General features: G+C 46.7%; 1 protein-coding gene and 1 long non-coding RNA gene across 2 annotated transcripts in view; both read left to right on the plus strand.

The window, feature by feature from the left end:
- Positions 1-17,164, plus strand: part of akap14 (A-kinase anchoring protein 14) — a 65,482-nt gene that overhangs the window by 5,700 nt on the left and 42,618 nt on the right. The gene's annotated exons all lie outside the window — the stretch shown is intronic.
- On the plus strand, positions 8,061-15,336 carry LOC119952468. The gene is made up of 2 exons (XR_005457861.1): positions 8,061-8,447; positions 14,264-15,336. It is a non-coding gene; the product is annotated as an uncharacterized LOC119952468 (long non-coding RNA).

Raw genomic sequence — 17,164 nt, forward strand, 5'->3', positions numbered from 1 at the left:
GCATTGGCTGATCATGTACTGGAAAGACAAAGGGTTCTTTATTAAGGCTTTGCCTATGTTTGATACCTCCCACTGATTGCTATTAATGCAAGTTTTTGTTTCATGTCTAGCCTGGCAGTTGTATCACTCCTATCCCATTCAGCAGCGAAAGAATGATAAAACTGAAAATGTTTTTTAAAATGACAGTGTTCTTAAGGATGGAGGTTATTGCATTTTTCGGAGAGTTTATGGCATAGACATGCAGACACCCAACAATAAGCTTACATAATCTGTAAGCCATATACATACCAATAGTGTGCTATAGATTGCAGGAGATTTTTAAAACTTTACACCTTTCACAGCGGAGTGATTATGGATCTGAATCCTTTTAAAAATAAACACTAATATATCTTTAATTCACACAATAATCTTGTTTCTTTAACAACTTCAAATCACAGACACTGATTGCACACAACCCCTCTAGGAGTCTTTGGGTGCACCAGGTTCAGCAGTGCAGGAACCACTTGAGGGTAAACTTCAATTCATCACTGCATAGATCCTTCTCCAGAAGAGAATCTTGATGGACCAACTGACTACACTCTCCCAAACCTCCAGTGCTTTTGCCTTTTATTGTGTTTTCCATGTTTTCTTCCCGTGGTTACAGCCATTTGTGTTGCAACTTTACTCTCCAAGTGAAACTTCTCTTTTTTTGTGTGGTGCCTTCAGCAGTTTTTCTCTCGTGTCTGAATTCCATTATCGGTACAAAAGCAATCCTGGGGGGAAAATATCTTCAATAAAACCAGAAAATGCTGAAAGTACTCAGCAATCTGTCAGCAACTGTGGAAAAGCAGAACGTTTTGAAGAGACCCCCAAAGGTGCTGGGGGTCAGATGAGCTGGAGGTATGGGGTTGACCCCTGGATGGGGTGCCTGGACTGCCCCTTCTAGCCTAGGGCAACATGAAGATCAGTCTGGCATGGTGATCTTAGGCAGCTATCTGTTCAAAATTATCATCCTTGTCTGTGAGCTGTTTCAACATTGAAGTGGCCTTTTCACTTTGAACTGCTGAGCAGGTCAGACAGTTCATTGAAGATTCAAGCCAGGAAGTCGCAAGGAGTTTCCCTTTCCTCACAGTTGCTCCCTCAGCCCCATGCTTTTAACACTGCTACTTTTTGAAGTGTCAGAGCCTTCCTAGAAACTCACAGCACTTGAAAAGTTTTGACATCTGCCGAGACCCTTTGAAATGCATTCATTCAATTTCACAGTGCAGTACCTTTATTTACAGCTTTGAGTGACAGCTTAATGGGTTAAACACAGCAAGCAGAAAGTTTGTTTATTTATATTTCCCTTCACGCTTGAATGCATCTGAAGTACCCGCGCTGCCCCCGCCCCCTGTGGATCCCAACTTCAATGTTTATAAATTTCCTTGTTCTGATTGACAGCTGCCGGTGACTTCAAAAATGCAAAATGCTTTTGCTTCCTCTTTTCTTTTTTTAAATATAAATTTAGTATACCCAATTGATTTTTTTCAATTAAGAGGCAATTTAGTGTAGCCAATCCACCTAGCCTGCACATCTTTGGGTTGTGGGGGAAAAACCGAATCAAACACGGGGAGAATGTGCAAACTCCACACGGACAGTGACCCAGAGCCGGGATCAAACCTGGGACCTCAGCGCTGTGAGGCTGCAGGGCTAACCCACTGCCCCACCGTGCTGACCATGCTTCCTCTTTTCTAGCCACAGAAGGCATTTAGCAAATGTATTGACACAGGATCTGGAGGTCATGCTGTCACATAACTTACTAATTAACTATTTAGGCTTCACAGAATTCAGGGTTTTTTCCCACCGGGTATATGGAGGAATCAATACATATAGGCATCTTGTTAAGGATGAAACTTCTAAGCTGTAAATACTTTCAAAAAAAGGAACTCCTAGGTATGTTAAATTGTTGGCACAGCTGTTTAAAGAATGACAAGGAAGCATCTCTGAACATGTCTCCCAGCCTACACATGTCTCTATCTCTCCAACTGTCGAACTCATGGTCCATACGATCCAGGGGACAGTCTGGACTGCCCTGGATAGGTGAGAGTTTAGATCTGCCTCCTAGAGCAACCTCCATGCTCTTGAGTATTAATAATAACATGATTCTCACATTTTGCAGTACCAGTCTTAATGTCTCCATAAAATAACAAGAGGCGGTGGCATAGTGGTATTGTCTCTGGATTAGTAAATCAATAAACTGGTTTAAACTAGTATAGCAGAAACCCAGGTTAATGTTCTGCGGACCCAGGTTCGAATCAGTGCAGATGGTGAAATTTAAATTCAATAGAAATCTGGAATTAAAAGTTTAATGCTGACCATGAAACCATTGTCGATTTTCATAAAACCCATCTGGTTCACTAATGTCGTTTAGGGAAGGGAATCTGCCATCCTTACCTGGTCTGGCCCATATGTGACTCCAGACCCACAGCAATGTGGTTGACTCTTAACTGCCCCCTCAAGGGCATTTAGGGATGGGCATTAAATGCTGACCCAGCCAGCGACAGCCACGTCCCATGAACAAATAAAAAAGAGACCTGCAGAGGATAAGCTCACTGGTCAGCCTCAACGTTGAGTCAAATGGAGGTGGGATTACTGAAGCTTATCATAGAATCATAGAATTTACAGTGCAGAAGAAGGCCATTCGGCCCATCAAGTCTGCACCGGCCCTTGGAAAGGGTATCCTACCCAAGCCCACACATCCACCCTATTCCCATAACCTAATAACCCCATACAACCTTTTTGGACACTAAGGGTAATTTAGCAAATCCAATCCACCTAACCTAACCTGCACATCTTTGGACTGTGGGAGAAAACCGGAACACCTGGAGAAAACCCACGCACACACTGGGAGAATGTGCAGACACCACACAGACAGTGACCCAAGCCGGGATTCAAACCTATGACCCTGGAGCTGTGAACCAACTGTGCTAAACCCAATGCTTCAGTGCTGCCCAGCTTAGCAAACGTTAGGCAAGGCTTCTTGTTCCAGATAAACAAACTAATCATTCCATTAATGTCCCTCAAAACTCTAGCTGGCAACACTATTGGCAGTATCTTCAAGGGATATAGCAATCTAGGTAATATATTCATTTTAATCAACACAGTCCTACCCAGCCATGTGATTGGCAGGGATGGCCACCAATGAGCAAAGTCCCACCTGATGGTAGAAATCAACTGAGGAAAATTGGCCCCAAACAATTGCCTGAAACAAGGGGTAATTGTGACCCCCAGGTACCTAAATCCCAATGGGCCCATCTAAGGGGGAAGTTCGCCAATGCCCATGGGGAGGGGTCTTCCCCTCAGCTCACCCACCGGCATGGCCTCCAACAACAGCCTGAGATTAAGACAATCTGTTTGCAACCTTTGTGTCACGTTTTATTCAAATGGTGAGCTTCTGACTTAATTTTCATGCCATCTCAAAGACCGACTATTTCTACCTATCTAATAATAATAATCACTTATTGTCACAAGTAGGCTTCAATGAAGTTACTGTGAAAAGCCCCTAGTCACCACATTCTGACGCCTGTTCGGGGCGGCCGGTACGGGAATTGAACCCACGCTACTGGCCTTGTTCTGCATTCCAAGCCAACTGTTTAGCCCACTGTGCTAAACCAGCTAAACCAGTCTTTGTTATCTCTAGGCTCAGCTATTCCAATGCATTCCTCAGCCGGAAAGACCCAAAGTGAGAATCATATCCCTAGACCAACGAGCCACCACCTTTTCCAACACACTCCTGTCTCATCTCCCACATTCTACCCATCATCCAAAATTCTGCTACCCATGTGTCATCTGCAGCAAATCACATTCCTCTACATTCACTCACCTACATTGACTTCAGATCAAACAATGTCTTGATTTTTAAAGTGTTGTCCTTGGTTTAAAATCCCTCCATAGCCTCCCCTTCCCCTAACAATCTCCTCCAGACTCGCAACACTCCCAAGATATTTGTGCTTCTGATTCTGGCCTCTTAAGCATTCCTTACTTAAATCACTCCACCATTGGTGGTCGTGCCTTAGGTCACCAAGGCCAGTGTTCTTCAAACTTTTTTCCGGGGACCCATTTTTACCAACCGGCCAACCTTCGGGACCCAATCCGGCCGACCTTTGCGACCCACGCCGGCCGACCTGCGCGACCCACGCCGGCCGACCTGCGCGACCCACCATTTTCTCTTACCTTGTTTGCTGCTGACAAAAATGGAGGAAATGGTTTTGGGTCCCTTTGGCCCTCGTACACGCTCCTCCGATGGAACCTGTTGGATGAAGGTGAAGCCTTCCGGTGTCGGAAAGTATGGAGTCTCCATCAGTCCAAAGTTCTGCATTTTTTTCCTGTAAAAGTTTATCAAATAAACCCCCCCTAACTTGCAGAAAAAAATAAAAATAAAAGGAGTAAAATAAATGAAAAAAAAGAATAAACCCCCCAGAACTTGTAAAAAAAAGTTAAATGAATAAAATAAATTTAAAAAACGAATAAACTCCCCTCTGAACTTGGAAAAAAAATAAAATGAATAAAATAAATGAAAAAAAAAATTAAATGAATAAAATAAATGAATAAAAACCACTTCAGAACTTGTAAAACAAAAAGCTGCAACCGTTTAAAAAAAATAGCGGCCACACTGCACATGCGTGCCCGATTATCGGCGTGCATGCACAATGCGGCCTAATTTTTTTTTAAAAACATGTTCGTGGCCGCTTGCAGCTGCCGTTATGAAAAGCCGGCTGCTGCGCGGGGATTTGCGCGCTCGGGAGCGCCACAGACAACGGCTCCGCAACCCTCCCAACACCCGCCCGTGACCCACCCGCGGGTCGCGCCCCCGACTTTGAAGAACACTGTCCTAGGCCCCATGCTCTGGAATCCCCCCTCTGCACCTCTCCGCCATGCTACCTCACCTTACTCCATTAAGAAATTCCTCTTTCGCCAATTAAGCTTTTGATCTTTTGCGTAATATCTCCTTAGTAGCCGAGTGTCATGCTCTGTTTTATAATGCCCTTAAAGACATTTTAGAACATTTAAGGCATTATATAAATATAGGTACATTTGTAGAAGAAAGTGTTTCCTCGTGTTGCCTTTTCTTTTGCAAATTGCCTTAATTTGGTGTCCTCCTTGACCCCCAGTGTCATTGGGAACATTTTCACTCCTGATTTGTCCAAAGCACTCACGATTTTCGACACTTCCATTAAATCTCCTCTCAACCTTCCCTTTTCTAAAAAGAACAATCTTGGCCTCTTCTATCTATTCACTTAACTGAAGTCCCTCATTCCTAGAACCATTCTGAGGTCCTTCATTGTGGAACCATTCTGATTAATCTTTTCTACCCTCTTTAGGCCTCCTCGTTCTTATTAAAGTGCAATGCCCGGAATAGGATAGATAAGCCATGTTTTTAATAAAGGTTCATCAAAACTTCCTTGCATTTATTCCCACCAGGAGTGGGTAAGCTTTATTTACCACTTTCTCAACTTGCCTCGCCACCTTCAATGATTTTTACACATAAACTCCCAGGCTTCTCTGCTGCTGCATCCCCATTAGATTGGTACCTTTTATTTCCAATTGCATTTCTCCCTCCACTCTACAGAAATGTGTCACTTTGCACTGCTTTGCATTAAGTTTCATCCACCTTGTGTCGGCCCATTCCACTAAACTCTTCATGTCCTCTTGAACTCTATCTATCCTCCTCACAGTTCACTTCATTTTCAAGTTTTGTGTTATCTGCAAATTTTGACATTGTGCTCCGTGCACCCAGGTCCAAGTCATTAATATAGATCAACAAAAGCAGTGTCCCTGGTCCTGAGCCCTAGGTCACACCATTATGGGCGGCACGGTGTCACAGTGGTTAGCACTGCTTCCTCACAGCTCCAGGGACATGGGTTCAATTGTGGCCTCGGGTAACTGTGTGAAGTTTGCACTTTCACCCCGTGTCTGCGTGGGTTTTCTCCCACAGTCCAAAGATATGCAAGTTAGGTGGATTGGCCACAGGGCCGGCTCAAGGTACCGGCAACTCGGGCAGTAGCCATGTGCTAGGGGGCGCCATCAAGGAGTGCGTGACCGGCGTCAGAGACCCGGCGCCGCGTAAAAGACTCGGGTCCTGCGCATGCGCAGTTGGGCCGGTGCCAACCAGCGCATGCGCAGTGGCCGCCCTCCTCCAGGCCGCCCCGCACAAACATGGCGGATGGATCCAGGCTCGCCGGTGGAAGAAAGGAGGCCTGCTGACAGAGAGACCGGCCCGCCGATCGGTGAGTCCCGATCATGTACCAGGTCACTCCGCCCCCCCCCCCCCCCGCTCGCCCCCCCCCGACCCCCCGACCCGACCCGACCTGACCCGACCCGACCCCCCCCCGACCCGGGGTTACAGGGATAGGGTGGAGGCTTGGCTTAAGTAGGGTGCTCTTTCCAATGGCTGGTGCAGACCCAATGGGCTGAATGACCTCCTTCTGCACTGTAAATTCTATGAATATGAATAAACCGTCCTTCAGTCCAAAAAAAACATTTACCGCTATTCTCCATTTCATGTCCTTTAGGCAATTTTATATCCATGTCACCACTGCCCCTTTTATTTAATTTGCTTCAACATCCGAGAAGCCTATTATGTGGCACTTTATCAAACACTTTTTGTAAATCCACGATATCGACTGTGTCATCCTCATCGACCCCTTCTATTATTTCATCAAAAAACTCAATCAAGTTAATTAAGCACAATTTGATCCAAATAAATCTGTGCTGGTTTCCCTTAATTAATCCACATTTTGCCACGTGAATGTTGATTTTGTTCCGAATGATCGTTTCTCAAAGCTTTCCCACCAGTGAGATTAAACAGATTTGCCTGTTCCTTGCCCCTTTTATTGAGCCGCCGTATAACATTTGTAATCGGATTGGAAGATTCTAGACAGTGCCTCTAGCTCACCGCCACCTTGTGAAGGGCAACTGTGAATGAGCAATAAATGCTGAACTGACCTAGCCAGCGACACCCACAACCCGTAAATAAATGAAACAAAAATTTGATCACTGTTGATTTTTAATGGTTTTGCTGAAAGTTTTGATTTGCATGGTGTAATGTAAGAATTCAGTCATTGGTTGGCATTTGGATGACACTGATTAATTATTTCGCCTTATAACTGATCATTAACAGTGTGTTCAATTGGAAAGGGTGTGAGTTGCTTCCTGGAAGAACTTTCTTTTTTAAAAATAAATTTAGAGTACCCAATTATTTTTTCCAATTAAGGGGCAATTTAGAGTGGCCAATCTACCTATCCTGCACATCTTTGGGTTGTGGGGGTGGAACCCACACAGACACGGGGAGAATGTGCAAACTCCACACGGACAGTGACCCAGGGCCGGGATTCGAACCTGGGTCCTCAGCGCCGTAGGCAGCAATGCTAACCACTGCGCCACCGTGCTGACCCCTGGAAGAACTTTCTGAGACGGAAAATGTAACTGAGAGGCGATTGGCCTGTTCCAGAGGGCAAGGGGAGAGTTGCAGAGTAGATGCTGTCCAGTCCTTGCTGTGAAAGTTGGAAGAAGTGGACAGAATGGTAAATCTGTCAATGTGCAGGCAACGCCATTGACTACATCTACACCTCCCGCTGCCTTGGGAAAGCGGGCAGCATAATCAAAGAACCCTCCCACCCAGCTTACTCACTCTTCCAACTTCTTCCAACATGCAAGAGATACAAAAATCTGAGAACACGTACGAACAGGTTCAAAAACAGCTTCTTCCCCACCGTTACCAGACTCCTAAATGACCCTCTTATGGACTGACCTGATTAATACTACACTCCTGTCTGCTTCGCCCTCTGCTGGTGTCTATGTATTTACATTGTGTACCTTGTGTTGGCCTATTACGTATTTTCTTTTCATGTACTAAATGACATGTTTCAGATGTACGATTAAAATACTTCTCACAGTACCTCAGTACAGGGACAATAAACAAATCCAATTCAATGTCGGAGGCAGATGGCCTGAGCTCCCTGCTGGGACTTCAGGAATAAATGTGATCGTCCGCACGATTGTTGCCTGATTGTTGTTTCAAAATAAAAGCAGAGACACGGAGGAGGAGGATGTGTAAATGTGTATTTGCCGGGTTGTGATATTGAACGGGGTGCGGGGTGGGGTCCACATTTCACTCCCTCCCCCAGTGTGGTGGGGCTGACTGTGTTCAGTGAGCAGTCAGCCTGTGGCGCTCGCCTGGGCGACACGGCCAAACATCTGTGTGGACGGGAGTGGGGGGAGAGGCGAGTGCAGAGTTGCTGAGGGCTCGGGCCAGACCATGGGCTGCACCCCATCCAAGGCCACAGCGGTCTACACTCAGGACAAAGTGTGCAGAGACCCGGACACTTGCTCCACCTTCGTGTCAAGCCTGAAAACCTCCTCCACCGGAGAGAGAGCCTCCCAGAAAGAGCAAATCTGCAAAGCGGAGACGAAGACCCCCTTTTTAAACGGTAGGAAGGTCAATGTGAGCAATCAACTGAACTCTGCCTGTAGAACTGGGAAAGCGGAGTGCGGGGCTGTGAGGAAAATGGGACCAACACCGGCACGATGGGCCGAATGGTGTCTGGAAAATCCTCTGATTTCACTTAAATTAATGATACAACGGGGACTTTTTAATAACAAGAGCACTGTTATGTGCAGTTTATATTTGAAGTTTTTGTTTGATGCTGTCAGAGTGCCGGAGGGGCAGCGTTATTTCCCGCTGTTTGCCTGGCCCCAGTTATAGTCACAGTTGGGACAATGTAGCCCTCGCCCACCCCAGCTTCCCTCCCAGAGAGATATCGGTGCGCAGAGCCGGAAATGTAGCCGAAATGATACACTTCAGTGTCATTCCTCCCGCCCTTCCCTGCCCACACCGCTTCATAAATCAAGATTTAGTCTATCCCCGGTTTCTCATGAATTGCCCAATTGTTGTAATGACTGAATCTCTGATTTTTTTTGCTCCAAACGGAAAACTTTCCCCCAGATTATGAGGACCACCACGTTCTGTAAATTTTCACCTCCGGGATTGTGTTTCCCTGGCATTAGCCATGAGATGATCTGATGTGTGTTTTGCAATGATGAGGTTCTCCAGTTACCAGATTCTGTAAGGGCAACAGGGTAGCATGGTGGTTAGCATAAATGCTTCACAGCTCCAGGGTCCCAGGTTCGATTCCCGGCTGGGTCACTGTCTGTGTGGAGTCTGCATGTCCTCCCCCTGTGTGCGTGGGTTTCCTCCGGGTGCTCCGGTTTCCTCCCACAGTCCAAAGATGTGTGGGTTAGGTGGATTGGCCATGCTAAATTGCCCGTAGTGTCCTAATAAAAGTAAGGTTAAGGGGGGGTTGTTGGGTTACGGGTATGGGGTGGATACGTGGGTTTGAGTAGGGTGATCATGGCTCGGCACAACATTGAGGGCCGAAGGGCCTGTTCTGTGCTGTACTGTTCTATGTTCTATGTACCGTCAAGGTGACCACCTGAAATGGTTTTCATGCATGTTCCCTGGCAACATCTTGACGATTATGTCTTATCCTAATGTTTACCATGGAGACATACAACAAACCATTGATTATGTTGTTAAATGTGCACCAAGTATCCAGGGCATTCACTTCAGATTGGTCAGATTTGAAGCTAAAACTTATCCAATGAAAACAACAATCTACAGTGCACACTTTGTCACGCATTCCTGTTGAAAAACCTGAACAAGAGGACGTAAATTTTGTTGAAGGCGTGGACTCCTATAATTCATTAACTACAATTTTTCTACCAGCAACAACACAGAGGCTAAATGAAATTTGAAAGGTACAAAAAAGCACATTAAATATATGCTCAAATTCAGGAATACGGCATAAAAGGATGGCCAGAATATGTGCCAAATAATCTCATCCTGAAGCAATACTTCAGGCAACAAAGATGTCACAATGTCCTGCTGATTTATGATGAGAGCTTGGTTATGCCTACAGTCCTCACAATCGGGATTCTCCAGAGAATACACTGGGGACATTTAGTCACTACAAGGTGTCATGCTAGTGAAATTCTGTTTCGTGGCCAGGGATCTCAAAACCATGACAAGAAATTATTTCAAACTGCATCAGGTGCAATCTATTGGCAGGAACAAGAGAACCACTGATCCTCATTTCCATCCAGGATGTGGAAATGTCCCAGAATGAATCTTTTTTGACCTCAAAGGGAAGACATTCCCCTTAGGTGTTGACTATCACTCCAGATGGGTTAAGGGTAAACATCTGTATGGTCCTACTTCTGAAGCTGTCATTACGTGACTATAATTAATCTTTGCCAATGCATGACATTCCAGACTTAGTCATTTCAGACAATGGCCCACAGTTTTCCAACAGTTCAGGGTTTGTGAAATAGGGTTTGTCTGCATGACTAGTTCACCCAGATACCCACAAGCCAATGGGAGGCCCGACGAAGAGTAAGCATGGTAGAATTTCATAGAATGTGCAGTGCAGAAGGAGGCCATTCGGCCCATTGGGTCTGCACCGGCTCTTTGAAAGAGCACCCTACCCAAGCCCACACCTCCACCCCATCCCCATAACCCAGTAACCCCACCCAACACTAAGGGCAATTTATCATGGCCAATCCACCTAACCTGAACATCTTTGGACTGTGGGAGGAAACCGGAGCACCCGGAGGAAACCCACGCACACATGGGGAGAACGTGCAGACTCCACACAGACAATGACCCAAGTCGGGAATCGAACCTGGGATACTGGAGCTGTGAAGCAATTGTGCTAACCACCATGCTACCATGCTGCCCTAAAGGCTTTGTAAACAGAAAATCTTGATATCAACTTAGAATGGTTGAGCTACTGCTCCATTAAGCTCCAGAATGGTTAGGCTCTGTCTGAACTTTGAATGGGAAGGTGACTGCCATCTTCCAAACCCATGACCACCTAGAAGGACAAAGGCAGCAGACACATGGGAACACCACCACTTGCAAGTTCCCTCCAAGCTACACATCAGCTGACTTGGAGCTATATCACGGCTCCTTCATGTTGCTGAGTTAAAACCCAAATAACACTGTAGATGTACCTACGCCACACACATTGCAGTGGTTCAAGAAGATGACTCACTACCACCTTCTCAAGGGCAATTAGGGATTTGCAATAAATGCCAGTCATGTCATCAACACCCACATGCCTTGAATGAATAAAATAAGTCACATGAAGTGGTTGGAGAGGAATTTTCCAGCTTCTTTCTTTCCCTTGTTTATTGCCTTGGACTTTGTTATGTGTTGCCTATTCCAGAATAATGGATGACAGCACAGTTGGGGAAAGGTGAAGAATGGGGTTGGATTGTAGGAAGTACATAGTCATGATGATCCAGGTGGGATTGATGGACAACTTGGTGTTTTCCTGTCTGTGAATTATTCATGTTCATACATGTTGCAAAAATATACTTTTAAATTACAATGACCAACCTATTATGATGGGAATACTTAGACGTATTTTTGGCTGAATTTGAACTTTTAATAGGAATGCAATTTTAAAATATTTTTTTCACAGTGTCTGAGGGTCATTGGCTAGGTCAGCATTTATTACCCATCTTTAATCGCCCTTGAGTAGGTAGTGACGATGAGAGTTCCAAGTTGGGGTCGTGTGTGGCTCGGAGAGGAACATGCAGGTCAAGGTGTTCCCATGCATCTGCTGCCTTTGTCCTTCAAGGTGGTAAAGGTCATGCGTTTGGAAGGTGCTGTCTCAGGAGCCTTGATTAGTTGTTGCAGTGAATCTTGTAGGTGGCACACGACTGCCATTGTGCATTAGAGGCGGGTGGAGAGTGAATATTTAAGGCGGTGGATGAGGTTCCAATCAAGCAGACTGCTTCACCCTGGATGGTGTTGAGCTTAATGAATGTTATTGGAGTGGGACTCATCCAGACAAGTGGAGAGTATTCCATCACATTCCTGATTTGTACCTTATAGATGGTGGACAGACGGACTTCTGGTGACGGCGGGCGGGAGGCAGCCGCGCAATGGAGGGCTCCCTTTCGGGAACGGCATTTTCGAGGCTTTAAGCCCGGTCCCAGGGTCCACGGAGGCGGCAAAAGCAGGGAGAAGGCACAGAGGAGGCACAGTGAAAGCACAATAAAGGAAAATGTCGAGGGTGAGCAAAACAACGGGCGTATAAAAAACAGCTGAAGGTCCGTCGGGGAGTGGAAAGGTCACCGCGGGGTCACCAAGGAAAATGGAGGCTGGCGCTCCAGGGGAGGCCGCATTGCTTACGGCTGAAGAAATAACTAAGGTGATGGCTGCGGAATTCGAAAGGCAGTTTACAAAATACATGGAGACAATGAGGAAGGAGATGAGGGAGGTTTTGAGTGTGCTGGTGGAGGAGACGATTTCCCCGTTGAGGACGGCGGTGGCGAGCGCAGTGGAGGAGGTGCGGGAGCAAGGGGAGGCGCTGAAGGAAGTGGAGGAGACATTATTGCAGCACGGTGATCAACTTACCTCGATGGGGAAGGAGATGTGGTAGGTGATAGAGATTAACAAGGATCTGTGAGGAAAAATGGAAGACCTGGAAAACAGATCCAGGCGACTAAATATGAGGATTGTGGGGCTGCCCGAAGGAGTTGAAGGGCCGAGGTTGACTGAGTATTTTGTCGGGATGCTGGCGAAACTATTCGGGGAAGATCCCTCCCGGTATGAACTGGATCGGGCTCATCGGTCGTGGAGGCCTGTACCAAAGGCGAGTGAGCCGCCAAGGGTAGTGACTCTGTGCTTCCGTAGGTGCAGTGTGAAGGAGACGGTCCTGTGCTGGGCTAAGCAGAAGCAGGTGGTGCAGTGGGCTGAAGCCGGTGTACGTGTATAACAGGACTTTACGCAGGAGCTGGCGAGGAGGTGGGCTACTTTCAACCGGGTGAAGAGGGCACTGTACATTAGCAAGGTGCAGTGCGGCATTGTATATCCAGCGAAGCTGAGGGTGACTTACAAGCTCAAGGACTTTTATTTTGGAACGGCGGAAGCAGCGGAGGAGTTTGCGAAGGCAGAAGGACTGTGGCAGAACTGAGAAATGGCCACGTGCCAATGTAACCTCATGACTGTATTTTATTCTTTTTTGTTTCACTGCGTGCGGGTGTATGGGCTAAAGGAGCCAATGTTGTATATATTTGGATAAGGGAAGTGATGGGACTTTCACTCAAGTGAGGGCTCTTTGGGGTGTAGGTGGATATGCGGGATTTGTGTGCTAAAAGGGGATTACTGGGCTGTCCTTGGGCCGGGCAAGGGGGAAAGGGACCCGGGCGGGGGCCTCCGCGCTGGCCGGCTTAAGTGAGGTGGGGGGGAGGGGCTGCGGCCATCAGAGCCTGGCAGAACAGGGTCCGAGTGGTCTAGCCGGGGTGGAAAGTTGGTGGGAAGGAACCGAGGTTGGGGGGAGGAGTTTTACAAGAGGTAGTGGACGGGAGGAGTTGGAGAGGGGGGGGTGCTGTTTACAACTCTTGGGTATCATGTACGGTGCTCTTTCAGAGGTTGGACGGCGTTGTGTGTGTGTGGGGGGGGGTTTGGACTCTATGGCGACCATAGGCAGTCCCGGACTCCTTTTTCTTTTTCTCCTTTATTTTTTGTTTCCATCGTGGGAGGGTTTGTTTTATTGGATGCATATATTGACAGGTGGGCCGTTGTTTGGGGTGGTGGGAGGATGGGATCGTTGTTATTGTTAAGGGGATTGATTTTGTATTTGTTACCGTTTACTGTCTGTGGGTGGGGTGTCAATTTTGAAGGAAAATGTGAAAATGGAGAATAAAAACATTAAAAAAAAATAGATGGTGGACAGGCTTTGGAGAGTCGGGAGGTGAGTTACTTACCACAGAATTCTCAGTGTAATGTCAATGACAATTCTTGGTGAATTACTCTGGGTGGTAAGTTCACCCATTTTTAAACTTAATGAACTTGCTGCAATATTGGAAACATGAATATGTGAACATCTAATATTACAATAAGTGACTTTCAGTACAGCTTTCACTCATTGATTATTGGGCACTGCATGAAACACAGAATTACAGAACTGCAATCACATAATACATATTATCGTCATAAATTATTTTGTTTTCCAAAGGCTGTTTAGCACAGGGCTAATTCGCTGGCTTTGAAAGCAGGCCAGCAGCACGGTTCGATTCCCGTAACAGCCTCCCCGAACAGGCGCCGGAATGTGGCGACTAGGGGCTTTTCACAGTAACTTCATTTGAAGCCTACTCGTGACAATAAAGCTATTTTCATTTCATTTCATTTCATCTTTTAAATTTGAAGTGGCTAAGTGTACTCTTGTTTTTACAGTTCCAAGGAATGACTTCCGTAAGTGTGGTGTGGTACACTTACCCAGCACAGACCCCCAGAGCACCCAGGATGTAACCCAGTCCAGCAGCAAAGAAGGTCTGAGGGACAATAACTCTTCAGATGAAGAGGACAGCACCAGACATTGATCACTGGATGCAGGAAGACAAAAAGAACCAAGGCAGTGACTAATAATTGAAGTTATTCTGACTGAAAGAGTTTAGATATGATTTGAGGGGCAGGTAGGGTAATGCTAAAAACTGGACGGTTGTTGATAAGAATGAATAGTGAATGTTAAAAAGCTGACCAGTAACTTTGTTCATAACCTTGTGAACTTTGTTGTAAAATTTAGTGTCATGACAAAGCACAGGGGAAGGGTCTATGATAACTGAGTTACAAAGCAGCACAGTTATTATCATAGAATCCCTATAATTCATGGCAGGCCATTTGGCCCTTCGGGTCTGCATCGACCCTCTGAAAGAGTACTCTACCCAGGCCCACCTTACTGCCCTATCCCTGTAACCTAACCTACACATCCCTGGATATTGGGAAAATTTGGCATGACCAATCCAAACCTGCACTTCTTTGGACTGTGGGAAGAAACCGGAGCACCTGGAGGAAACCCACGAAGATACGGGGAGAACGTGCAACCTCTACACAGATAGTCACTCAAGACCAGAATTGAACCTGGGTCCCTGGCGTTGTGAAGCAGCAGTGCTAACCGCTCTGCCACCGCGCTGCCCTAATTAATACCTTAATTAATGGCAACTGCAGAGACAGCTATTGTTTCTGAAGAAAAGCCATGTGGACTCGAAACGTTAACTCTGATTCTTTCTCCACAGATGCTGCCAGACCTGCTGAATTTTTCCAGCATTTTCTGGTTTTGTTTCAGACCCCAGCTTTCCACAGTATTTTGCTTTTGTTTTGTTGTTTCTGCCTGCCTGCTCGAAAGGAAAACCATGTTTTTGTAGTTAAAATGAATGTTTTAATCTAAAAGTGGATCATTTTATATTATGTACAAATTAATCCTATTTTGTATAATAAAAACCACAGCGAGTCAGACTTTGCCACCAACAGTACCATTCGTTATCTTGTATTTTCCCACAGACTTTCCATGGAGTTTTGGATGGCAGTGAATTAACAGTACTGGATGAGCAGAAATTAAATATTGGGAAGAATTCCTCCGTGGATTGTTTTCAAATCCTTCCATCCCTTGCCCTTCTCTCGTTATATGCCTCAGTGCCAAATATGCCTTTATATTATGAAGAACTTTGGGACATTTTCTTGCATTAAAGCCATTGGGCGCAATTCTCCCATCGGGAGACGAAGTCCCGACGACACAGTGAAAACCGGAGTGTTTCACTCCGGCGTTGGAGGCCGCTCCTCGCCCCCTATTCTCCCACCCCCAGGGGGCTAGGAGCGGCGCCGCGTCATTTACGTGCGCCGGGCCTTGGCACCGCGTAAAAGCGGCGGCACGTAACATACGTGGCCAGCGCCGCGTAAATGACGTCGCATGCGCGGTGGCCGTCCTCCCCGCGGCCGCCAGGCAAGAAGATGTCGGATGGATCTTGCGGGGCGGCAGAGGAAAGGAGTTCCTCCTTCAGAGAGGCCGGCCCACCGATCGGTGGGTACTGATCACGGGCCAGACCCCTTTTGAGGCCCCCTCCCCCTCCCACAGGCTGCCCCCCCCAGCGTTCCCGCGCTGTTCCCGCTGGCAGCAACCAGGTATGGACTGCGCCGGCGGGAACCTGTCATGTTGGGCAGGCCGCTCGGCCCATCCGGGCCGGAGAATCGCCGCTCGCCCGTTACAAACGGCGAGCGGCGATTCTCCCAGCGGCCAGCCGTGAATCTTGCCGCGCTGGTTTGGGGGGGGGGGGGAGAATAGCGTGCAGGTGCCAGGGCGGCGTGGCAGGACTCGCACGGCCTTCCGGCAATTCTCCCACCCGGCGTGGGGGGGGGGGGGGGGAGAATTCCGCCCATCACTCCCTTTGGAACCTGGGGTGTTAGTCACTAATTTTAATCAATGACTCGGACTCAAAATCTCAATGCAGATGAGTTAAATTTGTATTTAATACCAAATTGGTGAGGGGGATAGGCAGGGATTGTGGACATTTTATTTAACGTCAATGTCAGTTTATCAGGAAATACAAAATATGCGAATTGGCGGATGAAATTAAATATAGACCAGCATTGCGTATTGGAATAAAAATAAATACCGCAGATACTATGAATAGTATTGACATTTCTAAGGAAATTGAGAGGGATTTAGGAATACTAATAATATCAATGGCAAACAAGCATAGAGTACAAATAAAACACCTATGCAGAGTATTCTGGTTGTACAAGGTGTTCTGTTTTGTGTCCACTACAAGGAAGGTAATCAAGCAAATGCATTGTTTTCAAAAGACACAAGAGACTGAGCAATGATCAAGACTGGAGATAGTTCATCTTTTTAATCGTGAAAGGTAGCTTCTAGGATTATCTAGAGCAGGATTTTTCAAGTGGAGGTTGCGAACTCAAGTGGATTGAGGGCGTGGGTTTGGAGGGTCGCGGATGCGGGAAAGGCGCCCAACGGCCTCGACCAGCTTTGAAGAATGCCACGACCGACCGGATTTTAAGTTGAGAACGTCGGCCGCAACTGGCCTTTAAATGCAAACACGAGCAGGTTACCCGCCCTACATGTATACTGATGTTATGCATCCTGTACATTCGTGTTTTAGGCGCAAAATCACGGAGGAGTGATTCCTCCATTTTGTAGTTACCAGTAAGCAAGCAACAGCACTGTGAAGAGCTGAAGATGGGTCATTTTGAAATAAGGAAGCGAGGGTCAGAGACACAAACAGGCCAGGATCTCAGAATTGAAACTGCTGGAGAGAGCTGCACAGGGGAGTCCATGGCAGGACA

Source organism: Scyliorhinus canicula, chromosome 17 (genome assembly GCF_902713615.1).
Source record: "Scyliorhinus canicula chromosome 17, sScyCan1.1, whole genome shotgun sequence".
NCBI classification, from domain to species: domain Eukaryota; kingdom Metazoa; phylum Chordata; class Chondrichthyes; order Carcharhiniformes; family Scyliorhinidae; genus Scyliorhinus; species Scyliorhinus canicula.